A 27079-nucleotide genomic window follows, 5' to 3' on the forward strand; every position below is an offset into this window, starting at 1 on the left:
AGTCGAAACAAAATTGTAAGTAAAGGGGGGGGGGGGAAATGTGGTGACTTGTCACACGACATACCAGCAATTTTATTTTGGGTGCTACGACCTTAGTTTTAGAGATAATTGGATGAAATCCTTTGGGCTGGGTCACTAATTACCCCAACTACTGGTATCTTTAAAAAAAACGGCTGCGTGACCGCCGCTCCCGCCGCAATTTAACGCCGCCACCAAAAAAATTTTTTTATTGCATTTCTCGCCGAATTAGGCAATTTGGAATTATTTGAGACCATGTTATTTTTTTCTAAAATTTTTTGCCTTACAAGCAACCCTGTGGGGGATTTAGTCATTTTTTTCAAATTCTTGAAAAAAATAACATGGTCTCAAATGATTCCAAATTGCCTAATTCAGCGAGAAATGCAATAAAATTTTTTTTTTTTTGTGGCGGCTGTAAACGGCGGCGGGCGGCGGGAGCGGCGGTCCCGCCGCCGTTTTTTTTAAAGATACCAATAGTTGGGGTAATTAGTGACCCAGCCCAAAAGATTTCATCCAATTATCTCTAAAACTAAGGGAGTAGCACCCAAAATAAAAGTCGAAACAAAATTGTAAGTAAAGGGGGGGGGAAATGTGGTGACTCGTCACACGACATACCAGCAATTTTATTTTGGGTGCTACGACCTTAGTTTTAGAGATAATTGGATGAAATCTTTTGGGCTGGGTCACTAATTACCCCAACTACTGGTATCTTTTAAAAAAACGGCTGCGTGACCGCCGCTCCCGCCGCCCCCCGCCATTTACCGCCGCCACCAAAAAAAATTTTTTATTGCATTTCTCGCCGAATTAGGCAATTTGGAATCATTTGAGACCATGTTATTTTTTTCGAAAATTTTTTGCCTTACAAGCAACCCTGCGGGGAATTTAGTCATTTTTTTCAAATTCTTAAAAAAATAACATGGTCTCAAATGATTCCAAATTGCCTAATTCGGCGAGAAATGCAATAAAAATTTATTTTTGGTGGCGGCAGTAAATGGCGACGGGCAGCGGGAGCGGTGGTCCCGCCGCCGTTTTTTTTAAAGATACCAATAGTTGGGGTAATTAGTGACCCAGCCCAAAAGATTTCATCCAATTATCTCTAAAACTAAGGGAGTAGCACCCAAAATAAAATTGCTGGTATGTCATGTGACGAGTCACCACATTTCCCCCCCCCCCTTTACTTACAATTTTGTTTCGACTTTTATTTTGGGTGCTACTCCCTTAGTTTTAGAGATAATTGGATGAAATCTTTTGGGCTGGGTCACTAATTACCCCAACTATTGGTATCTTTTAAAAAAAACGGCGGCGGGACCGCCGCTCCCGCCGCCCGCCGCCGTTTACAGCTGCCACCAAAAAATTTTTTTTTATTGCATTTCTCGCCGAATTAGGTAATTTGGAATCATTTAAGACCTTGTTATTTTTTTTTGAGAATTTGAAAAAAATGACTAAATCCCCCGCAGGGTTGCTTGGAAGGCGAAAAATTTTTGAAAAAAATAACATGGTCGCAAATGATTCCAAATTGCCTAATTCGGCGAGAAATGCAATAAAAAAATTTTTTTTGGTGGCGGCGGTAAATAGCGGGGGGCGGCGGGAGCGGCGGTCACGCAGCCGTTTTTTTTAAAGATACCAGTAGTTGGGGTAATTAGTGACCCAGCCCAAAAGATTTCATCGAATTATCTCTAAAACTAAGGTCGTAGCACCCAAAATAAAAGTCGAAACAAAATTGTAAGTATAGGGGGGGGGGAAATGTGGTGACTCGTCACATGACATACCAGCAATTTTATTTTGGGTGCTACTCCCTTAGTTTTAGAGATAATTGGATGAAATCTTTTGGGCTGGGTCACTAATTACCCCAACTATTGGTATCTTTTAAAAAAAAACGGCGGCGGGACCGCCGCTCCCGCCGCCCGCCGCCGTTTACAGCAGCCATCAAAAAAAAAATTTTATTGCATTTCTTGTCGAATTAGGCAATTTGGAATCATTTGAGACCTTGTTATTTTTTTGGAGAATTTGAAAAAAATGACTAAATCCCCCGCAGGATTGCTTGGAAGGCGAAAAAATTTTTGAAAAAAATAACATGGTCTCAAATGATTCCAATTTGCCTAATTCGGCGAGAAATGCAATAAAAAAATTTTTTTTGGTGGCGGCGGTAAATGGCGGGGGGCGGCGGGAGCGGCGGTCAAGCAGCCGTTTTTTTTAAAGATACCAGTAGTTGGGGTAATTAGTGACCCAGCCCAAAAGATTTCATCCAATTATCTCTAAAACTAAGGTCGTAGCACCCAAAATAAAATTGCTGGTATGTCGTGTGACAAGTCACCACATTTCCCCCCCCCCCTTTACTTACAATTTTGTTTCGACTTTTATTTTGGGTGCTACTCCCTTAGTTTTAGAGATAATTGGATGAAATCTTTTGGGCTGGGTCACTAATTACCCCAACTATTGGTATCTTTTAAAAAAAAAGGCTACGGGACCGCCGCTCCCGCCGCCCGCAGCCGTTTACAGCCGCCACAAAAAAAAAAATTTTATTGCATTTCTCGCCGAATTAGGCAATTTGGAATCATTTGAGACCATGTTATTTTTTTCGAGAATTTGAAAAAAATGACTAAATCCCCCACAGGGTTGCTTGTAAGGCGAAAAATTTTTGAAAAAAATAACATGGTCTCAAATGATTCCAAATTGCCTAATTCGGCGAGAAATGCAATAAAAAATTTTTTTTGGTGGCGGCGGTAAATGTCCCGGGCGGCGGGAGCGGCGGTCACGCAGCCGTTTTTTTTAAAGATACCAGTAGTTGGGGTAATTAGTGACCCAGTCCAAAAGATTTCATCCAATTATCTCTAAAACTAAGGTCGTAGCACCCAAAATAAAATTGCTGGTATGTTATTTTTTTCGAGAATTTGAAAAAAATGACTAAATCCCCCGCAGGGGTGCTTGTAAGGCGAAAAATTTTAGAAAAAAATAACATGGTCTCAAATGATTCCAAATTGCCTAATTCAGCGAGAAATGCAATAAAAAAATTTTTTTTGGTGGCGGCGGTAAATGGCGGCGGGCGGCGGGAGCGGCGGTCTCGCAGCCGTTTTTTTAAAGATACCAATAGTTGGGGTAATTAGTGACCCAGCCCAAAAGATTTCATCCAATTATCTCTAAAACTAAGGGAGTAGCACCCAAAATAAAATTGCTGCAAGTCGTTTATGAGTATAATCCACCCGCCCCCCCCCCAAAAAAAAAAAAAATTAGGGGTTTGGGGGTGAGTGGGTGGTCAACGATAATTATAAAATCAAATATAGGCCTACAAAACTTGTATCCTAAGGTTTGCTCCATTTATCTCAAGTCGTTTATGAGAAACACCCTATAGTATAATTCACCCGCCCCCTCCCCCCCCCAAATTAGGGGTTTTGGGGTGGGTGGGTGGTCAACGATAATTCTAAAATCAAATATAGGCCTACAAAACTTGTATCCTAAGGTTTGCTCCATTTATCTCAAGTCGTTTATGAGAAACATCCTATAGTATAATCCACCCGCCCCCCCCCCCAAAAAAAAAATTTGGGGGGGGGGTGGGGGGTCGACGATAATTTTAAAAGTAACTTTGGCCCCATAGAAGCTTATATCCAAAATTAGCTCCCTCTAGCTCTAAGGGTTCTCGAGTAAACCCCCCCCCCCCCTGCCCAAATGGTTATTTTCCACATCCCCCTTTTCCCACTATACTTCAATTAGTTTTTGAGAAATACATAATAGTATTACTATGCTCCCCCCCCCCCTCCACCCTAAAGTTTGCAGGTTGTGAGAGTATGGGGGGGGGGCAGAATTACTAAAAGTAACTTGGGCCATATGTAAACTTAAACTGAAGTTTTTCCTACTGGTTCTAGGGTAACAGCCTGTAGGATCAAGTTGTAAATTGGGAAATCCTCACTTATAGTAGTAAAAATTGTTCTAAATGAGGATGAAGTGTGTAGTTTACATATGAAGAGATATATAAAGTCCTCAAATGTTAAACTCACCCTTTTTATTTGATGAATTAAGGTGTTCACTTTTGCATATATCCTTGGAATTCTTGTAATTTTAGGCATTTTTACAACAAAACTTTAAATTGCAATATCTGGCAAGAAGGAGCAGCTAAGATTTAATCTCCAACGGATTCTGACCACCACTGTACCCTATTTGAAGGCCCCGTTGTCCGTTTCTTTGGAGATTTTTTTTAATCTAAGGTTTTGTTAAGGAGACCTGTGTGCAATCATTAGTCCATGGTCAAATTGATTGAAGCAATATGAATATCCAACAACGTAATTGTAATTGTAATTACTTAATAATTTTATTAGCGCGCCTGAAATAGCAAAAAAAAGGTACCATTTTAATTATTAGTGCATTGTTTGACAATGGACAAATTCAAATCTAATCCAAAACTGAATTTATTGTCTAAGGCCTTTTTCAGCACTTTATATAATTACTAGCGGCTACGCCCCTAGAGGCCTCTAGGGGCACCTAAGGTAGAAGGGGGAAAAGTCGATCTCATCCCATTTTAAATTTGAGTTTCAAAAGAGTAATAAAAATATTTTTTTTTTTTTTTGGGGGGGGGGGTTGAAGACACCCTCCCCCAAAAAAGTTTAAAACCTTCCCAGGACCTTTAAGAAGCTTCACTGTTAAGGAGAACAACATCGGTTCAGCGGTTAGCGAGATCCTTTGGGACAGACAATAAACGCTTACTACTTTATATAATAGGATGTCTTGTTCATACATTCATATTCGGAATATTCTTATCTGTCTCTGATTGTTCTAGCATAGCTTTTAATCTCTCCAAGGTTCAAGGGGTGTACTATCACAGGCACTAAATGTATCAGAATCACAAATTGTCAACAAGAGGAAAACGTTTTCTTATTAATCAAAAACACTTATCATTTTCCTTACGCTTGGTGTGCATATGTACCCGGGCAACCAATACAGTCAACCAACCTTTGATTGTATGATTTTTTTCTGGAAGTCCTAATTGTGCATTGTAATTGTTGTGCCAGTTTATGGGCTGGTCATTCCTCTATTTATGCTGGTCTTCTGACATAGCAGCAGTTGGAGCCATGTTTAACGTCTTTATTGATGGCGCAGTACAAGGCGAAATGTGACTCGACAGAACAAGAGGTTGTGCTACGTGTTTTGCAACCGTTACGGGTTAAATTCGAATATGTATCACTTTGTTGAAGTAATATTTAAATAATTAAAAGAGGATATGATAGAACACTCTTCTATTCCTGGTTTACCAAAATTCTGGTATCATTTTTATTAGCAGGCTTTTTCATGTGTGTTTTTATAATTCACTATGATAGTTTTAACAATTTCTTTGTTAAATTAATAAAAACTATTTTTAAGTTGAGTTCTTCCTTATTGTTATTCATGATGATTCCTGTAACTGTTAGGTACAACATAGAAAGTGTAGCATTTCTAAATTCTTATTCAGATAGTCAATTTAGGCATGTCGAATCCTTTTTAATGTAAAAAGATTCTTATTAAGCACCTTGTATTGAAGCCATTTTTAACATATTTATTTAAGTGCGTTTGTCGAACCTTCTATGTAATTAATATGCTTTACTTTTGTTGTCATCCTTGTTCTATTAATGTTATAGGCTCGACAATTTTATTACTTACAATTGTATGAAGTTTTTTCTGGATTGGATTTATTTTAGTTATTTTTAGCAGCCTAATTAATATCCTTCAAATAAGTAGAATCTACTTGTATTTTAGTGTTTGGTATTAGGTAAAAAAGACATCTATTACAACTCTTTCATGTCAAGACTTTTGTCTTGAAGTCACATATAATGAGTTGCAGCTGTTTATGGGCCAAGGCATTCTCCAAAGGATCAGTAATATTTGACATAATATCATTTGACATAAATTCATTTCACATAAAACATTTGGCATAAAATCACTTCACATAAAGGTACATTTGACATAAAAACATTTGCCATAAAGGTACATTTGCCATAAAGGTACACTTGACATAAAAACGTTTCACATAAAGGTACATTTGACATAAAGGTACATATGATATAAAGGTACATTTGACATAAAAGTACATTTGACATAAAGGTACACTTGACATAAAGGTACATTTGACATAAAGGTACACTTGGCATAAAGTGTTTCACATAAAGATACATTTTAAAGTGTACCCGAGGTTGTCATTTTTTTCCCCGAGCATGGCAACCGGTGAACAGAATCTCAGTTCTGCACCACAAGCCTCGCACGACTGAAGTTCCCATGTCTATACAGTCATATTTATATGAAAATATTTTTAGAAGATTTTTGAATTTTTTTTTTTGAAGATTTTCCCCGAGGTAATTTTGCTTTCTTTTAATAATAAATAAAATTTTCTAAAATCTTCCAAAAAAATTTGAAAATCTTCAAAAAAAAATTTAAAAATCTTCTAAAAATATTTTCATATAAATATGACTGTATAGACATGGGGACTTCAGTCGTGCGAGGCTTGTGGTGCAGAACTGAGATTCTGTTCACCGGTTGCCATGCAATGTACCTTTATGTCAAGTGTACCTTTATTTCAAGTGTACCTTTATGTGAAATGTACCTTTATGTGAAATGTACCTTTTTGTGAAATGTACCTTTATGTCAAGTGTACCTTTATGTGAAATGTACCTTTATGCCAAATGTACCTTTATGTGAAATGATTTTATGTAAAACGTTTTTATGTCAAATGTACCTTTATGTCAAATGAGTTTATGTCAAATGATACTTTATGTGAAACGTTTTATGTGAAATGAATTTATGTGAAGTGATTTTATGTCAAATATTACTGATCCTTCTCCAAATTCTTACTTTTAATGTTCTCAACATAGAAGCAGTAGGTACCAATTTTGACGTCCCTGGTATGATGTTAATCACTGACTTTTTTACTAACTAGAAAAAAACTACATTTCATATGAAAATATTTTTTTATGGTGTAAATTATAATATTTTTGTATATAATTATTAATTAATATTTATTTGGTGCCCTAATTACATTTCTGTACACAATAAATGTATGTATGAATATGGAATATTAATATGAGCGCAGCTACCCTATATTTAGGTGCGCAGTTTCTAACTACTACCTGCAATTAACACAAAATATTGTGGTTCCATTAGAATCTAATCCACATGGGATTGCACCCAAGCCATTTGTCCAATCAAGGGCCTAACTATTTAGTAAGGCTATCCAAACTTAAGTAGAATATAACTTAAATAACCTAACCTAACCCTTGTTGATGACTATTTTGTAAAATGGGTAAAATGGTAATATGCCGAACCAAATAATACTATAACTCAATTTATATAAAATCATCATTTTAAAACTACATATCTTCACATGTTAAGTTTTGTATCTAGTTATAGATATGTTTGTCCTTGTTCAAAAATAAAAATCCTAATTGTATGACCCCTTAAAATTGAAATTCCCCTTTTATCGCACCCCCAATGATATGCTGTGCATACCACTGCTTAAAATCCTGATACAAAATTACAGAGTTGGTGATTATTGTTCTATTTGTCTGTGAGTGTCCAATAGACACATTAAAATTCTGCATTGGGGTAGATTTGGGTTTCTAGAAGTAATTATTATTCACTCTAATAACATCACAGTGGCAAGCTAGCCAAAAATTCTATTGTCAAATCACAATACATAAGATTATTAGGATCAGTATAGAAAAGTTTTGGACTATGCTTTGTACATTGAGTTTTCTTATACATTCACATGCTTAAGAGGGAGAGGACAATTAAAGTTAAATTAATCAACCATCTAATACTTTTTCAAAAATTTACTAACTGTTTAATACTTAGAATTAGGGTAAGATTAATTTATCGTTCATTGTCTTATCCCCGAGGTTTCCCCACTACCTATATAGAAGTGGCTAAGCTTACAGAATTCACAATAATCTTATTTCCAGACATTTCTTTGTGAAGAAGTCATTGGGTAAAGGGATATATAAACGGACATTTTTGGATATTTTAAGATTGTTTATGGCCCTTTTCCTCCCAAAAACAGATGGCTAAATTAAGGGTAGGGTAGTGCGGGGTTAATGCGGTAGGGGGGTCTAATTCCGGTCACTCGACCAACTTTTTAAAAACCGTTTTTTAACGGTGTTCTAAACGTTTGCGAGAGATCTTCAGAAAAGCAAAGTTGTAGTTTATTGCCTATACTATCATTTCTTACTTCAGATCACTCCTTCTATGATTTTTTTGCCCTCAAAAAGTTGCAAAAAATTTGCAAAAAAAAATTTCAAAATAGGCCATGTTCAATCTAAAATTGTGAAAAAATGGTAAGTCCTATTGACCCCCGGGTTTTTGTAAAATGAAAGATATGGCATTCATTTATCGTTTGCAATTAGAGGCGTTGTTCTAACTTGATTTTTTCATAATTTTTTTTTCGTCTCAAAAAAAGGGTCTATTCCGGTCACTTTTTTTACTTTTTTTTATTACTGTATTTATAACTGTATAATACCCTAATTTTTTTTTCAGGTGATCTGGAAGCATGAACAACCTCAATGCATGACCTAAGCTTTAATCATTGCCTTGCCTGTTGTGTGATGTACATTACTAGTCATTTTACTGCTTGTATTATGTCATGTTTTGTTGCCTAAGCTTTTCAATTTGTAAAGACATTAAAAAATTTTCAGACACATTTTTATAGTAATGGGAAGAGTATATCACCCAAAGGAACGCCTTAAATATTTGCCTGGAGATGTATCAGCTGCATTGCCTCATGTAAGAAGGGGTATGTCTATTAGAAAGACCGCTAGAAGATTTAAAATTCCATATGAAACCCTTGCATCTTTTTCTTATAAGAGGGTGTTCGCGATTTTTGCGCGGTTTGGATTTTTATGTCAAATCGGCTAGGATTAAGCTAGAAAGGTGTTTAAGGTGTCTATAGAAAGCTCTTTGCATGTCCTAACAAAAACTCCCCAGGATATGGATTCTATCTCCAAGATTTAGAGTACATATTCAAGATTTTGCATTTTCAAAATTCCTGTTGCATAAAACATGTTGAAATATTAGAGTTAGACCCCATATCATTTCGAGTTAATTGTCAGGCATGTAATTTTGCATCTTTAGACACCTCAACCATCCTTGTAGGTCTATCCTAGCCAATTTGAGACAAGAAAAAATGTATCAAAAACTGCTGTCAAAACTGGCAGGATTTTTAAAATTAAAATTTTTTTTTGGAAAAATCACTTTTTTAAAGAAATTCCAAGACCTGCGAATCAGAAATTGCCTCTAATTTATGTATAAAGCTTAAAAAAACTTAATCATATAATAAAAAGTATGATTTTTTTTTTAAAGTTTGCATGAAAAAAATTGATGTTTTTTTTGCGAATTTTCCGACTTTTTTAAAATGGGCAAAATGTGGTCAAAAAATTTTCTGATCTGCATGCGACTAGTACCGTTAGAAAGCTAATAACCTCAGCTTTCTACTCTTAGTTTAAAATGTTAAAAAAAAAATATTTTAAGGGGGTGTTCCACCCCCCCAAAGTCAACTGACCGAAATAGCCCCACTGGTGGGGTTATTCCGGTATAGGCCAACCGCCGCCCTTAAAACCGATTTTTGACCGACTTCTAGTTGCGAGATCTTAACGGAACCAAGACAGGCTTCTTCGTTATTGCCATATCTTTCATTTGCACTCTTAAAAACCGGTAAAAGTTTTTGGGACGTATGTTTTTTTTTAAGTTGAAGCAAAAAATTGACCGGAATAACCCCGCACTACCCTAGTTAGTAAATATGAAAAAATTACAATCTTTCTGTACAAATATGAAAGTTTATTAATCAACGACTGTAAGAATGCATTAAATCACATGGGTCGACATTAATTTGTATTTAGTGGAATCCTTGGCACTGAAGTTAAACAAGAATTTTTTTTACAAAGTTTATGAAAACTTCAGTTTCATAACCGTGGATAGTTAGGACTTACAGATAAAGGTCGGTAAATAATTGGGTTTGTTGTCTGCTTGTTGTTACTTTACCTAATACGCCGGGTGTTTGGGAATAGAAAAGTAGACAATGCTTACCTTAGTTATACTTGGCTGATGAACCTAACGTTACAGTGTCATGAACAGCAGCCATTTGAAGAATAAAAATCCGCAAATTGCCAATATCATACCAATAAACTTATCCCTATTTCCCTTGAACTGTGGTACAATGAACATACAGAGCCAAACTTGGTGTTAGGTTGCAGATAAAATACACATAATAATACTTTTATTTGGTGGCTAGTTTTTATAATTTCATTAGAATTCATTATATTAAATATACTTATCCATATATCACTTGAACTGTGGTACAATGAACATACAGAGCCAAACTTGGTGTTAGGTTGCAGATAAAATACACATAATATTACTTTTATTTGGTGGCTAGTTTTTATAATTTTCATTAGTATTTAGTAGGTCTTTTTAGAGTATTGAAAATATAAGTAAATTGATATATTTTAATCCAAACTGTTATTTTTTTTCTATTAAATTAGAAAACAGAGAAAAATATGATTTTTAAAAAAACTGCCATATCAAGTTTGTTAAACCTTGGCCCATAAACAGGCTCTACTTATTTATATTACTCATTACTATTCCATAGGAATTCCAGAAAAGGGTCATGCAATTAAAGGGTCTGGATGTTGATGTCTGTGCAGGCATTAGTTATCCCTGGTTGTTGGACCTGACATTACAGGAATAGCTGCCTTGACCATAGATTTTAATCTTTGGTGATATCAAACAAAGTACCCATTTAAGCAATGATACACCCTCCCCCCTCTCCTTATTTTGTAATAATTTGAAAATAATGGGAGGATGGCTAGTTTTTGCTTGCTTTAATATTACTTTTAGTCAGGATAGGTTAGGTTACATTTATTACTGTTTAGCCCCACAGGGATCAGTTTAAAAACTCCCCCCACCCCCTTATTTTTAATTTATTTTAATAACCTTAGTCACTATCCCTGTTTAAAATTCCATTTTCTGGTCAAGCCAAGCGTTCATCTGTTTTTGTCTCTTTTCAATTTTACCATTTCAATATATATTTAGGATTAAATAAAATAAAGGTTCTTTGTACTTAAAAGATTTAGATTCATTTTTATAACAACATAGCTACTCTGAAATTGATTAATAACTTAATTTTAATTAATTGTTAGTTGGTATACCTTTATATAGGTACTAGTAGCTTCACCCCTAGCATCTACGGGCTCTTTATTAAAAGGGATAAGTAAGAAGGAGAGAAAAAATGTACTAAAACCATCCTAGGACTTATGTGAAGCTTCTCTAACCTTATAAATCAATCAGTTAATTAGTTATTGAAAGATTAAGCTTTAGATAAAAAACTTACTAAAAGGATTCAAAATGCAAGGATATATATTTTTTAACTCTTATTTTAAACATCTTAATTGGAACTGATGATCTATTTAATAGTGAAACAATTGTATTCCATCAATAAAAAGTTAAAGAAATAACCTGTGTTTACATATATAATAATACTTTATACTATAGGATATGTATAACATAGGGACTAAATCTTACGCAATTCTCTTTTCAAACAAATATATGCTTATGTATGTTGTTATCCTTGTTTCTTTATTAAAATTCCCCCCATTCAAAGTCAATCTTTGAGTGGCTTTTCCCTCTCACTCAGAAATTGGAATTAATTTTCTGGAGGACAATTTAAGAAGAAGAATATATAAAAACAAGGTCATATGAAATTAATCTAAATTAAAAATAGGTAACTTTAATTAACTAGTTGTTAAAGTTACAATGACATAATCACTAATCATAATTTGAAATGTCTGTCATAATATACCCATCTATTTTCGATTTTTGTTTGTGCTTTTCTATTTATAGTTGTTGTCATTCTTATTTCTATTTTATTTTTCAGAACATATGTCTCCGTCATCAGTGCTGTTATTGCAAATATTTTAGATAAGTTTGACTAATTTTCAAATTTTCATGAAAGGGGGAATTTATTGAAATATTTTCAGAGTTTAAAAATTCCTAATAAAATATTTCCACTGATGAGAAGTGATAGAATTGAATTCGCCTCATAAATATTCAAAAGTGTGAGGAAAAAGAACATATTGAAGATCTGAGCATTTTTCAGAATTTTTTTGATAGTTCCCAAAAAAATTTGCAAACAAAATTATACCTATATAAAAAATCTAGAATCTTTACTATAACTTGACTTCCTTTATTGTATGGCAGTTTTGAAAACAATATTGCTTATTGATGCACTACTTATGGATTGAATTGTCCTTGTTCTTCATGAAAGATTTAGAAGCGAAGCAACTTTTCAAGTGTTTGTGTCTGTCTATTCTTCTGTAAAATTAGGACATTCTGAGGTCTCCGATTTTATATTAAGTAATAAAGATAATCTACATTAAACCTCATTATGTCACCTCCCTCAACTTCTCTTTCCCCTTTTCTTCTTTTCCCCTTTGATTAATTTGAATATATTGCTGATATAATTTTAAACAGCTGCGCTATTACTTGATATAATCCTCCTTGTTTCACTGAAAACCTGTATGATTGATGAAAATGTATGAAATAATGGAATAATCAACATATCAATGAAGTCATTAATTCAGATCTCTCAGAGGAGAGAGAGAAAAAATTTTATAGTATCTTTCTTTAGTAAACAGTAGTCCTCCTCCCCCCATTAGTGGTACTTTTATTTACATTCCTGTTTAAACAGAGTGTTTGAAGTGCCATGGCCCAAAAACAGGCACTGATTACTACATGTTTTAGAAAGGAGGTTATTATCAAATGGTTGATATATCAGTTTGGTTTTATTTTGCTTAATTTAGTTCTTGTTTTCTATAAATCTTAATCAAGAAATATTTGTGATGTTATTTGAGGTATAGAAATGAAATTTAGAATGCGAGAAATATTTTAAGGTGTTTTTTTTTTAACTGGGGGATATTTGTTAATTCCATTTCAATATCATAGAAAATGGCTTAAGAAAAAGAAAGAAAAATGATTATCTGAAGAAAAGATAGGTCAATTCTTTGCATTTCTCATCTCTATTTCTTACAAAATACTTTTAGAGGATTTTTTCTTCAATTCTTTCGACAATTTTTTAAAATGTGAAAAACAAATTAGATTTTAACTTTGAAAAAAAAATCTTTACATAGCTTTGGAAATTATGCACTAAATACTTACATTGGAAATTACAACCAAGTAATTTTTTGTTATTTTATATGCATTATTTTAGCAGTTGCATTTTGATAGCCTGATAATAACATTAGAATGCCTTTATACGATAAAATGATTTTCATAACCATGTACTTTCGATCCATTTTATTGATAGTGCAAGTGTTTTAGACGTGTAAGTCTTTATTATGTAGGACGAAAAAGAGAGGGGTGGGTTTCTGGTAAAATCCGTAAAGGTTCTTTTCAATAAGAAATACACATATTTAGTGAATATTATCGTTCTACTATTTTTTTAAAGCTTTAAAACACATACCTTTATAACGGATTCTACCAGAAACCTACCCCTCTCTTTTTAGATAGGTACCATTATAATTTACATTCCAATGTCCCGTACCTCCATAATAGCTATACATTCTATGATTATTTTACTGTGCAATTAATCTCTGGTCTAATGGATTATGCTTTAATTTAACAGATTAACTATACTTAGGGACGGGGATATGTTAAAGGAAGATATAATATTGTTTGTGATGTTTAGAGCTAGTCAATTAGCAAAGCTTTTGCAGCATGTTGAATAAAGTTAAAAAATGTAAATAGTTAATTTTTTTTCTTTTTAAGTTTGTGTTTTAATTTTGTAATAGTTATTTCTCGCATGGTAATATAAACAGCTTTCCGCAGATATAAAATGTACAATTATAAGGTACGGGCTAAAAAACCTGGTTTTAATCTTATGATTATACATTGTTATATTCGTAGAAGACTGGATATAATACGATGCTAGACATAGTTTTTTTTCGCATGGATTAGAACCGGTTTGAAATGAATTAGAAATGATTTTACTGAACATTTTTCATTCAATTTTCATTTTTACTTTAAAAATTGAACCTGTATTAGCTTATTACAGAGTAGCTTCGCTTATTTTATTATGTTAATGTTGTGTTAATTTAAGAAAATTGTTTATGTTTTAAAGAATAATTAAGTGCTTTAAATGAGTGTGAAATAACATGTGGATGATCTCTATAGCAGGGACATAGTGATAAGTTCCTCAACGGTCATAATTGGATTCTATGTAGTGCACCTTCTTTAAAAATAAGGTACTTCCTCATTTGATAGTTAATACATAAACCTTGCTTTTTGACAGATCTAACATTTAAAACAATTTTTAAAAACTAAATGGCTTCGAAAATGACATTTGAAGTGGTTGTATTGAATTATTTTTCATAACCTTTCTATGATAATATTTTTGCTTGATCTTTATGAATGATTCTGCTTTTGGCATCAAATTCTTTTACAAAAGAAAAGTCTTTGCAATTTTTAATTACCCCTAAACCTCTTTTTTTATTTTTAAGTTCATGTACCTATTCCTGTATTCCAGAATACATGACAACTTATCAAAACATTAACACAACAAAATGTTTCTCATTATTCTTACATGAGAAATAAGAAACAAGTTGTGTTATTTAGGATCTCTGAAACAACTTTCTTAATCTTAAAATATAAATTAGAATTTTTTTTGTCTAAAGCCTAAGATTTCTTAACCGATTGAAATCGCCCATTTATAAAGCTTCAAATAAGTCTCAAAATATTTTTCTGCTATTTTATTTTAAGATTAAAGTCTTGGTGTGGTTTAAGGCTATTTTTCAATTTAGATGCTAGGGGTGCAGCCACACGTTTAATTTACATTAAAGAACTTTTTATTGTTGATCCCAGTAAAATAATCTTCAATAGAAACATTTTTGACAGTCAAAAAGAAACTGAAAACTTTCGGATACGAATGAATCTCTAGTCCCTGCATTGAAATAATGTTAACAATTCAATTGTAATTTTGTTGTTTTACCTCAAAGCGCCCATCGAGCGCAGAAACCCCCCTTTCTATAATTTTTCAATCAAGTTGAAAATAAGGGGGGGGGGGAGGGGTTTGCCTAAGTAAAACACAATATCACGAAAACTACTTTTGCCTCCTCCTCCACTTTCCGCTTATTTTAAATTTATTTCTAATAAGAAGGTAGGGGGTACCCCTGGGGGTTTAGTGTTCGACTAGGCATCTTGTAGGAAAGCACCATAATTTGTATCTGTCGGAAATGCACACGAATTATTTTATTTTTGACATGGGGGAGGCGCACCAGAAAAATAACATAACATTTAAGGTCTTACAGTTTTTTTTCTGCAAAGAAAATATGTTTGACATTTCATATGTTTCGTTTTTACAGCAAAAATTTATTTAAATATAGCAAAAATCTGGCTTAAAAACCAAGACACAATTGTAATCTACAGGATTGGTAATTTTGTGTTTCTTCAATGGGGATAAACATCAATTTATCGGCCATTGTCTTATCACTTAGATCCAAGGATTTTTAGAGCTTCTTTAAGTATATTGTCATCTATCGTTGTTTTGTTTAAACACCACATGGAGTAAAATGGTTTGAGTAAAAATAAAGTTTCCATATGTGACTTGGGTAGGCATAAAGTTGGACCCAGAATGGTCCCATAATTTGTCATACAGATGCATTTACATTCTAGTGATACAGGGATACATTAATCATAGATAAATTTATCTAACATACATAAAAAAGGTTCAAAATTACGTTTTGAGAGCTTATGTGAAAATTGAGCCACGATTTTCCATGTCTGCGTCATAAATAAAGACGTTAAAATAGTCCTTGTGACTGTTGCTTTTACAAACCTAATCCAATAGTATGAAATGTAGAAATGCCTTAGCCTCTAGAAAGGCAAAACTTTCTCCGAACAATAAGGACGCTCAGACAATTGTAATAAAAACAAAGATTTGGTTGGTTATTTGTCTGTAATGCAACAGGTTAGGTGTCATTTTATCTACTCAGGTATAAGGTATAACCAACAAGCGAAATAAATCTAAAATAATATATGGGGGGCACATGGAGAGGTCGTCAATTTTACGATGTGTTGCCCCCAACGACAGCTGAAAAACATGTAAAGGTTTCGTGATTTATTTCGTTATTGGTAGAAGCTGTAACCTACTATCTATGTCTGGAAGTCCTAATGCATTGCAGTGAGTTGGGCATGTTTTAGGACATTTCATTCCATCTACTCTTGATATTACTACATAGTATGTACAAATTTCAACATCTTTTGTCATTGTGCAGTTTTGGCGGAGATTCGAACCATTTACCTCTCTAACGTGATGAAATTTTAATACGTCTAATTATTTTTCAGGCATGTAGCACCTTGGTGTAGATATGTAAGCTTGACAATTCAAGAAGCCATCTTTTCTGCAACAACCAAAACATTTTGGAAGATAAACTTTTTTGCACTCGCCTCCAAGGTAAATAGAAACATTATATTTTATGCTTTTCTTTCAGGGAGGGAGGGAGGGGACAATTGGAGGTACATTATGCAACACTAAATTATTTTGTGGAGATGATAGTATCGTCAATTGTCCTCCCCCTTCTACCAGTTATTTCTAAAGATACTTTAATTAAAAACAATATTCATTGATGATCGATATATGGCACTGATAATTGTACACTTTTTATCAGAAACTTCTTTTCTAGATAACAATTACTGCTAAGTATTGTGCACTAACACACAAAAAGACCTCTATTTTGTCTAAATGATCTCTATTTTAAAAGTAGTAAAATTGGCAAGGGGGTGATTTTAAAATGTACTATGAATTAATGCTGTTTATTGATCATCAAAAATATAGGATATACCTAACATACTTGATATCAATGTAACGCTGAAAACTAAAAAGTTGGTTTCGGATATTACGAGCTATTTTGACTTATGAACAAGGATAGTAATGTACAGCAGTAGCGCAGCACTTTATACTAACAAGAATTTCAAAAATCAATCTTACAAAATGTATTTCAGCTTAAATACTTTCAAAAAGTAGCCTTGTTTAAAGCATTGATTGGGAGAATCTACCAAAAGAACAGACATCTTTCTTACATGGTAGCTAAATAAATAAAATGTTAGCACACTTACTGACTATGATAGACGGACTTACCTTATTTATAGAGTAGCTGCGCTACTAAAATAGCAGCTGTGCTCTAAATAACTCGCAATATCCTAAACATAAGGGGTTCAGGGTATAGTAATCTATCTATCTTCTTAATCTATACATCTATCTGTTTATTAATATTAATATTTTTCCATCTATCTTTCTTTAATTAATATTGTATATCCTTTTTGATAAATATTGTACTAAAACAAGGATGATAACATCCATAAGTAGCGCAAAAGGGAGCTCAATATGTATGCCAACTAATTTTACGGAAGAATTTGATGTCTGAACTGACAAACATAGTGTATTAAGAGTAGCTTCGCTTTCAATTAAAGGGTGTTACTTTTATATGTTATAATTACAGTATTTTTGACATACTAAACAATTTAAACTTTTTAAGGATTCCTTAATTAATGCCTTTCTTACATTAATTATGTATATTTTTATGCAATATATATATTTTACATATATTATTAATTTATGTTAATCTTGTACTATACATTTATTATTAATAGATCATTTAATATATGTAAAAAAAATGTAAAAAATAGGTTATTTGTGATTTTTAAAATTGCTATTTCAGAAAAAGGATTGATTGCATAAATTACAAGAGTTCTCTACCATACGTTTTTCCAAAAATAAGACATGCGAATTAATTTAAGTTTAATCTAATCAATTAAAAGCATTTTGCATAAGGACCAAAAACGTTTTTTCGAGGCTTATAATAATAATTGATAAAACTTAATAGGGTAGGAGTACCCGGCAGGGGCTGGAAATATGTTTTTAAAGTAAAGAAAATGATGTTCTGGTACAAAAATAGTTTTGAGCGGAAGCACAAGTAAAGTTAATAGTTGAAAATGGAAAGGTCTACAATAAGATTTTTGTAGATCGGTTTTAATATTTGTCACTTGAGTAAAATCTTGGAAGTTTAGTTGGGTCAAACTAAGGAAAATAAGAATATATACTTTGAAGATATGTAAAAGTTATTTTGTAGATCGTAACTTGACAAATAAAAAATACCCCCCACATTTTTTTAAAAATTATGGGTAGGTGAGATTCTTAGCTCAATAAGGCACTATGATGGAAATTGACTAAAAATATCCAAAAATATATCAGATGATTTGAAGTTATGATTTAGTGCTGAAATTATTTTTCTCTCCCACTTCTCCTGTTTTAATCTAGGATTTAATAATCCTTCGTATAAATGAAATTTTCATTAGACTAAAAAACTTTTTTTTAAAGTGGGATTGGAGGGGTGGATTGACTGTACAACCCATCCAAACCTGACAAGAAATTGGAAACTTTTACAATAAAAAGTTTATCTTTGTTAGAATTGTCCCATTACTATTTTCTTTTTATGACCATTTTAACATTTTAAAATAGACACTTATACTAGATTAATCTATCTATCTTTCTTTCAGGGTGGAATCTTTTCAATTTGATAGGTATTGTAAGCAAATATTTTCAGTTTTAATGATTTAAAAAATTTGTTGGCTCACTACCTGACTTTAAAATCCTCCAAAATCGCATAAAGAAGCTACAAAAATTAAATAAAATCATAAAATAGTTATTAACATAAGATTTTGTTTTATTTTTGTAGATTTTAATGCGATTTTGGAGGATTCTTCACAAAAATTTACTGGGCCTCACTAATTTTAGTGAGGCAGTGAGCCAAAAAGTTTTTTTTAAAAATAATCCACCTCAGTATTCATTCCCTCTACCACCTTCATTTTTAAAGTGCAAAGTTCTCCCTTAGCCTTTAAATGTCCGCCTGTTCCTCCATCATGGACTTATTTGCATTTATTATTCAATCCACCAAAGAAAAATTAAGAGGAAGTGTTATAAATCTTCCATTTGCATTTCCCTGTATGTCAGGAAAACAATTGTTGACAGCGGAAATTTGTTGATTGTGATAATTTCATTCTTCAATGGTCTCATTCTTTAGTGGAATGGGAATAGATTTTCCAAGATTTAATTTGTTTGTTTCTTGCAGTATTTGTGTTCAACCAGAGAGAGAAAGGGGACACTGGGCTGTTATTACACTAGTCCCCAAAGTTTTGTAATAACCTTTTCTTATCCGTTGGCTTAACAACTTTGGGAAAATTTAGTGAATTTTGATTGATTGTTTCATTTAGTTGAGTGTTCAAACGTTTCAACCACTTATTTTAATCTATAGAAAGGGTAATTTTGTGTGGGGATGTACATTAATTTATCGGTCATTGTCTTATACCTTTAGATTTCTAAAAATCATTAGAATTTAAAGGATCAAAATTATATTTTTATCTATATAGTGTTCTTAAAACTTTTTTGCTAGACAAAAATACCAGCTTCATTAATTTTTTCTTTTAATAATTACAATTATAGCTAACTATTGTATAATGAGAAGCATAAAAATAATAAATGCTGTATAAAAATACATATTTTTGTTTTTGGTATTTGTTTCGGTATGTATTTCTTGTATTCCCTGGCAAGTTCGAACCCATTAATCCCTGTTTCCTTACACCAAATTTCCTAGAGAATGAGTGTGTTACGCGGCATTCCTAACTATCTCCGCGCGGCGCGTGGCTTGTAAACAGACAAAAGAAACGCGCACTTATCCTTTGATTAGTCCCACGTGAAGAGCTACGTGATTGAAAATAATGTATTGCTTGAATATACATGTGCTCTGATGTGTGGAATATCTCAAATAAGCCTTCTGCTTAGTTTGACATCATAATGTGGTAAGAATTTATCTTTAATTCTTAATAATAAGTGTAGTATGGTATATTTTTACGAAGAAATTTAAAACATTAATTTTTCAACAAATAGACCATTTAACTGCTAACTTTTGACATACGAATATTTTCCTTAATTTTATTGATCATTTGAATCTAAAATTATCAATTTCTGATGCTGTTTAATATGTTTCGTGCCAATTTAAAGTTTTTTAGAAATTTTATATTTTTAATTAAATTGAAATCACGCAACCTCGATCTACAAAAATAATAAACCATTAATATTATGTAATTAATTTTTATATTTTTGTTTTAGATTCACTGTTTTCATGGTAATAAATACACATTCGTAAACATTCACATGTTGGTCATTCGGAGGGCTTGAGATTAAGATTTCGTGAACGGCAAGGCATGCGTTCCGAAACAATGAAAACAAGACAGAACAGATGCAGCTAAGAACATTCTGTGAAGTTTTGTGAATGTGTTGGTTGTGATACCTTACCACACATTATTATTATAGTCATAATCAGTACAGTTAACTTTAGTGACAATTATGGGTCCTAAAAAGAATAAAGGTGAACAATTGAGTAAGCGGCTGCGTCCAGCCGTTGATGCCCTAACCAGTGAGCTAAATAGAGTGATGAAGTTGGTCAGTGATACTTCAGAACTTAATGTTAGACATCTCACTAAGGAATCAATCCTTGTCCATGACAAGTTCGAGACATTTGACAGCATCATGGTCGGTTTTAGCAAGCTTGGTTTGAGAATCCAAGAGCTTGATGAGTTTAGTGACATTTATTCTGATATAGTTACTGTACAAAAAGACTATAGTGCCTTGAAAGACGCTCTTGATGCTATAGAAGAGCTTAGTGACATTCAAAGTGTTGTTGGTGATAATTTGCCTAACCATCAGGCTGAACTTTATGATCGATGTTTGAAGATTGTGAAAGTTATTAAAGTGCCATACTTTCCCTTGCCTGATGCAATTATAAACACTTTGTCTGCTTTGATGAAACGTCTGGCTGAGGTTAAGCTTGAACCTGTGAAGCCACCCACGACGACGGCGGGTGCCTCGACAGCATCGCCATTTGTGTCACCGTTTGGCACACCACAGTTCGTCGCCGGTTCTATGTTCACGCCAGGATATATGAATCGTGTCGACGAACGTCTTCTTCCATCTTTCGACGGCCTGGAAGCTTCCTATGTAAGTTTTAAAGACACTTTTAAAAAGCTTACTGTAGGACAAGACCCGTCGTATTTACAGTTATTGTTGAGCAGTGAAAAGGTCTGTAAAAATAAAGAGCTTAGACTCCAGTTAATTCAGATTCAATCGCATGAATCTCAGTGGGCCTACCTTGACGCACGTTTTAAGTCCAAAACACGTCAGATGCTCTGCCTTTTCAACCAATGGGAGAAGAAGTCTAAACCGTCGGACTCCAACCAGATTGTGACTGTGTTAGCAGAGTTTGGCGGAGCAGTTAGCCAGCTGGAGCAGCTGACTAAAGATGATGAAGATGATGAAGTTACCACTAGCCAGTGGTTGACTGTGATACTTCTTGAGATGTTATCCAAGAAGTTGCCACGTGATTTTCAAGATAAGCTCAATTTATCATTGGGCTCGATGGATGTTCCAAACGTCCCAAAGCTGTTAAAGATTATTGAAGAACAGCGTGGTGCCATTTTAATGAGGTGTTCGACTGATATGGACACCCCCTCTAAGAAGAAAGGTAACCCTGCGACAGCCGCTACCGCCGTAGGTAAACCTGGTAAATCTAAGATGAAGCAGTCATGTTTTGTTAATGGCTGTAGTGAGATGCACTTACTTTACAAGTGCCCAAAATTTCATGACCTGTCAGTGTCAGACAGGAAGAGTATTGTGGAGAGTGCTGGATGCTGTTGGATTTGTTTGCAAAAAGGGCATAAATCTGTGGATTGCCCGAAGGCAGATGTAATAGGCGGCTGCAAAGTGGACAATTGTGGTCAGGCCCATAACAACCTCTTGCATGAGAGTGTTGATATGGCTGCCGCCGTCTATGAAGTACATACTTCCCCTGAGGCGAACCTAATGTTAATGTTACAACAATTAGACGTCGTTGACATTAATCGCCAGAAGGTCCCAGTGAACGCCATGTGGGACACTGGTTTAACTACCACAATGGTAACCCAGTCACTTGTTAATAAACTTCAGTTACCTTTTACTGGACGTTCAGCAAGAATTTCTCTAGCTGACGGTGAAGTTAAACGTCTCCCGTTAATCGACACAAGAATTATCACATATTAGAACCTGTGGTAGTGCCTCTCATTGGTCCAAAAGAGGCGATCTGCTCCATAAATCCTGTGGAGGCAGCTGTTTTGTTTGATATGAAACCTGAAGATTTTACTTTGGTTGATGGGCAGGTTGATTTGCTCGTAGGGCACCTGCACCCATCGATGTTTCCCTACTCTGAACGTTCAGTAGGAGAAACCATGCTTTACTCCAGCCTGTTTGGATCTGGATATTTTGCTGTTAGTGCTAATGGTTTAGCAAAGAGTAGGTATGTTGTCTGCTCAGATGTTCAGCCGCAGCCGACTGTTGGTGCTGCTTGTGATGCTATTATTGAACCTGTTGGTTCTGCTTGTAACGCGGCTGATGAACCTTTTGGTTCTGCTAGTGCTGCAGCCGTTGACAACCTGGCTACGGCGGGTGCTGCCGTGGTTATTACTGATAATGATGTTAGTTGTGCTGCAGTTATTCCTGATGATATTGGTAACGATACTGTAGTCGTTGATAACTTTGTTACGGCGGGTGTTGAGCCGCTGAATGATTCGGTTCCAGCCGGACAAGAGCCGACGGGAGTTTCGGTTCCGGCCGGACAAGAGCCGATCAGAGTTTTGGTTCCAGCTGGACAAGAGCCGACGGGAGTTTTGGTTCCAGCTGGGCAAGAGCCGATAAGAAATTCGGTCTCGGCCGGACAAGAGCCGACGGGAGTTTCGGTTCCGGCCGGACAAAAGCCAGTAGATGATTCTAAGTTTTATGACAGCCACATTTTTATTACGTGCCCTGGTGGTGTTATGAATCAAGAATCGACTTGGTTGCTGCCAAGCTGGCCGCCCGACGCAGGGTAAGAGGCCTGCAAATGGCGGTTGGAAATATGGCGGGTGTTGCCGCCAGAAAGTCATTGAAATTTTTCAAACCAAATATATCTAATCCACAACATAAACTATTTATGTGACAATGATCTTTAAAGAAAAAATATTGCAAGTTTTATGTTGAGCTTGTGAAAGGAACCTCAATCGGTTCTGTAAAGAATAAGTATTCATTATTCAACTAATTTTATTGTTCATACCTAAGCACAAAAATTCTACAAAACTGTTTAGACTTTTAAAGCAGATTTTAAAAAGATTTTGTTTCTTTAAGTATGATTTTGAAAAGCAAAAGTTCGTGAAATGATTTTTGCAGATTTTAAATTGAGAAAAATAGATTTTTTACAAATTATTTTTCTAGTTTTTTTTATGGTTCACGTTTACTTAAAAAATGTTATTTCTCAGATTCTCATATGAAATAATGCATTAAAGTAAAGAACACAACATGTAATATTATTATGATAATGTTTAAGATATTCCTCATTATTATTTTAAAAGATTATCGCAAAAAATCAAGATATTTGTTTAAATTTGTAAGCAAATCAAAGATTTTCTTTCATTCCGGAGGCAGAGATTCTTAACAATTCATGTACAAAGTTTTTTTTTGTTCACTCCGGAAGCTGGGATTCCATTAATCCACGCGAAAAGATTTTTTTTCATTCCGAGAGCAGAGATTCGTAGTAATATACGTACCTAGCGATTTCGGACAATTTTAAACCTTGAGAAAATACTTTAGCAATTATTTTCCTAGGTATATATATTTTTCGTTCATGTTTAAGCATTTATAATAATGAACACGATGTATGATATTATTAAAATATTGATTATTATTTTATATAAATATCACAGAATTAATTTAAGATAAACTATGCATATTTTAAATTAACTCTACCTTCATTTTTATCGCATATATTAAAATTGAAGCAGTATTTTTAAAAGAAATGGGTAACATTTCTTAAGATTTTTAAGTAACGCAAAATTTGATACAATTTCGTTTAAACTTTCAAATCGATGCAAGATTTTTTCATTTGAAATGCAAACTTAAGTTTTTTATACGTTTACGCAAGTTCTTTCAATGATTTAAGTCTTTCCGGGACCAGGGATTTTTTTTTCGCGGAAAATTTCCTAGGTACCTGCGCAGATATAAACATTTTTATCCTTGTTGGATTGAAACTTGACATGATAAGAAATTAACAAAATGAGATTTTTACATCATTTAAATATTTCTTTATGATTTATTACAATCACATAAATAATTTAATACTATATGTATATTAAAATTATTACTATTTACCTTTTAACCGATGTACCTAAAGAAAAAATGCAGATTTTTTTCGCCTTGAATTAAGTAGGTTCTTTGAGTTCGAAGATTCAAGCTTAATAAGACCGCTCTATAGTGTATCTTAGCTCTGTTACCTCGGCCAGACATACTACAGAACGGCAAAACTAAAGCATAAGATAATTTTATTTTGATTGCTTTGATTGATGATTCTAGAGTTTCTTGAATTATTCATGATTCTTTAATTTTTGATTTGATTTAAACATCACTAATTATGTTTATTTTCAGTTGATGGAGCCCTGCGCCAGAAATCCTGTCGGAAATTATGCAGTATCAAAAAATTGTGATGGAAAGACATAACGTCCGTCAGGATAGCTGGAACATGGCATTATTAATATTTTAAAGATTGGTTAGTTTGTATCTTGAGGGGTTCATTCTAACTGAGGCCCCAAATTGCCTTAATTTTGACTGTATGAATATGTACAAGTTGCTTTCTTCTCAAAACAGAGAGAAATTGCAAACTCAGCATTTAGAGAAGTTCTTTTCTTATATTGAGCTTTTGTTTTATTTTGGTAAATTTAATTTGCATATTTCAATTGCAATTTTAATTTTACGCAGTTTTGATTCACAAAGATTTAAAATTATGAAATTTTAATTTTCCGAAGTTTGATGATTTTTACAGTCATATTTTATTTAGATTTAAGTATCTATTTTATTAAACATGTTAGATTTAAGGATCTTACCTATCTTATCTTAAAAATGTTTAGATGTAAGCCCGAGTATTTTTCCACTGGAAAATGCTAATTATTGAGAAGTTTTTTATGAAATTTTACTTTTCTTTTCTAGCAAAAAGATTTAGTAGAAAAAATGTCATTATTTAATCTTTCTTTCTTTTGATTTAAAAGTTTGAGTTGATTATTTAATTATTGATGCGATTTTTAGTATAAAAATCATTTACCTATTTTATTATGTAGGTGCCTAATTGAAGTTTAGGTACTATTGATTATTAATTCATGTATTCGCAATTACATGGTCTGTAATTCTAATTTTATTGAGATTATGAGGCCATGATATAATGAGATGTGTGAGTGGTAAATGTGCAATTCATGTATATTGAATGCTTTTCCCATTCCTTATTCCTATCCTTATGTGGTAGTGGACTCGGTTTGAGTTATTGTGGTATTCGCGAGTTACCATAATTAATTTTAGGCCTTATGGCCATAACATTTTAAACTCTTGTGGTTTATGTGTTGTGAGATTGTGATTTTGTGGACACTGTCTGCACGCATATTGCAAAGATGAGGTATTGTGTTCGATTCCCAGTGAATAGACGGGTGTGTTTCGGTATGTATTTCTTGTATTCCCTGGCAAGTTCGAACCCATTAATCCCTGTTTCCTTACACCAAATTTCCTAGAGAATGAGTGTGTTACGCGGCATTCCTAACTATCTCCGCGCGGCGCGTGGCTTGTAAACAGACAAAAGAAACGCGCACTTATCCTTTGATTAGTCCCACGTGAAGAGCTACGTGATTGAAAATAATGTATTGCTTGAATATACATGTGCTCTGATGTGTGGAATATCTCAAATAAGCCTTCTGCTTAGTTTGACATCATAATGTGGTAAGAATTTATCTTTAATTCTTAATAATAAGTGTAGTATGGTATATTTTTACGAAGAAATTTAAAACATTAATTTTTCAACAAATAGACCATTTAACTGCTAACTTTTGACATACGAATATTTTCCTTAATTTTATTGATCATTTGAATCTAAAATTATCAATTTCTGATGCTATTTAATATGTTTCGTGCCAATTTAAAGTTTTTTAGAAATTTTATATTTTTAATTAAATTGAAATCACACAACCTCGATCTACAAAAATAATAAACCATTAATATTATGTAATTAATTTTTATATTTTTGTTTTAGATTCACTGTTTTCATGGTAATAAATACACATTCGTAAACATTCACATGTTGGTCATTCGGAGGGCTTGAGATTAAGATTTCGTGAACGGCAAAGCATGCGTTCCGAAACAGTATTTTTGAAAGAGCTATTTGTGTATCTTTTCTCTTTTCATCAATGACACAATATCTCTATTTATGTTTAATCGTTTCTACTAAAAAATTTGTTTTTATAAATAGCAAAATATATAGTAGATGCAATTATCTTATTTTGAACAAAGGACCTAAACTTGTCTCATAGAAAATTTTGTATATTATTTGCTAATGAGTATCTTATGGAAATTAAATGTTATTTTATTATGATTTTTACAAAATCGCTTTTGAAATATTTAACTTTATGCGGGAACAAGGGAACTCCTTTTAGTTTTGGTTTTTACACCCACCGCAACAACAAGATAAATTAAATAATTTTGTATCAAAAATAAAAGAAAGTTCTAAAAGTGAAATTGTTTTTAAAACAATTTCATATGAAAAAAGTCCAATTACCCTCTTATCTTAATGAACATTTTACCATTACCTCGTAAGGGCGGGATTCTCCTTCGATTTAAGTGATCATCTAGAGAATCCAGAGCATCAACTACGTGTAATGGGATGCGATACTCTAACACCCAAGGATATTAGGTTAAGTAATATACATAAGAACAAACCCATTGATTGCATGACCTTTGTCTGAGAAGTCCTAACTGTGCATTGCAGTGAATTGCGCCTGTTTTGGGGCAAAGTCATTCCCCCTACTCTATGTCGCGCACCAGAGCAGCAGTAGGAACCATTGTTAATGTCTTTAGTTATGACGCGGTGTCGGCCCGAGATTCGAACCTTTAACCTCCCCGGCGACGAGCGGATGCGCT

The 27079-nt window shown here is 33.5% G+C and overlaps 1 protein-coding gene across 10 annotated transcripts in view; it reads left to right on the forward strand.

The window, feature by feature from the left end:
• Nucleotides 1-27079, forward strand: part of p120ctn (adherens junction protein p120) — a 258351-nt gene that overhangs the window by 122088 nt on the left and 109184 nt on the right. For all 10 annotated transcript variants that reach the window (XM_080152242.1, XM_080152241.1, XM_080152247.1 and 7 more), the window contains exon 2: nt 16360-16468. The gene's annotated coding sequence lies outside the window, so the exon portion shown is untranslated. The remainder of the gene's footprint in view (nt 1-16359; nt 16469-27079) is intronic.

The sequence above is a fragment of the Acartia tonsa genome, chromosome 3 (assembly GCF_053477335.1).
Source record: "Acartia tonsa isolate MP-2025a chromosome 3, ASM5347733v1, whole genome shotgun sequence".
NCBI lineage: Eukaryota > Metazoa > Arthropoda > Copepoda > Calanoida > Acartiidae > Acartia > Acartia tonsa.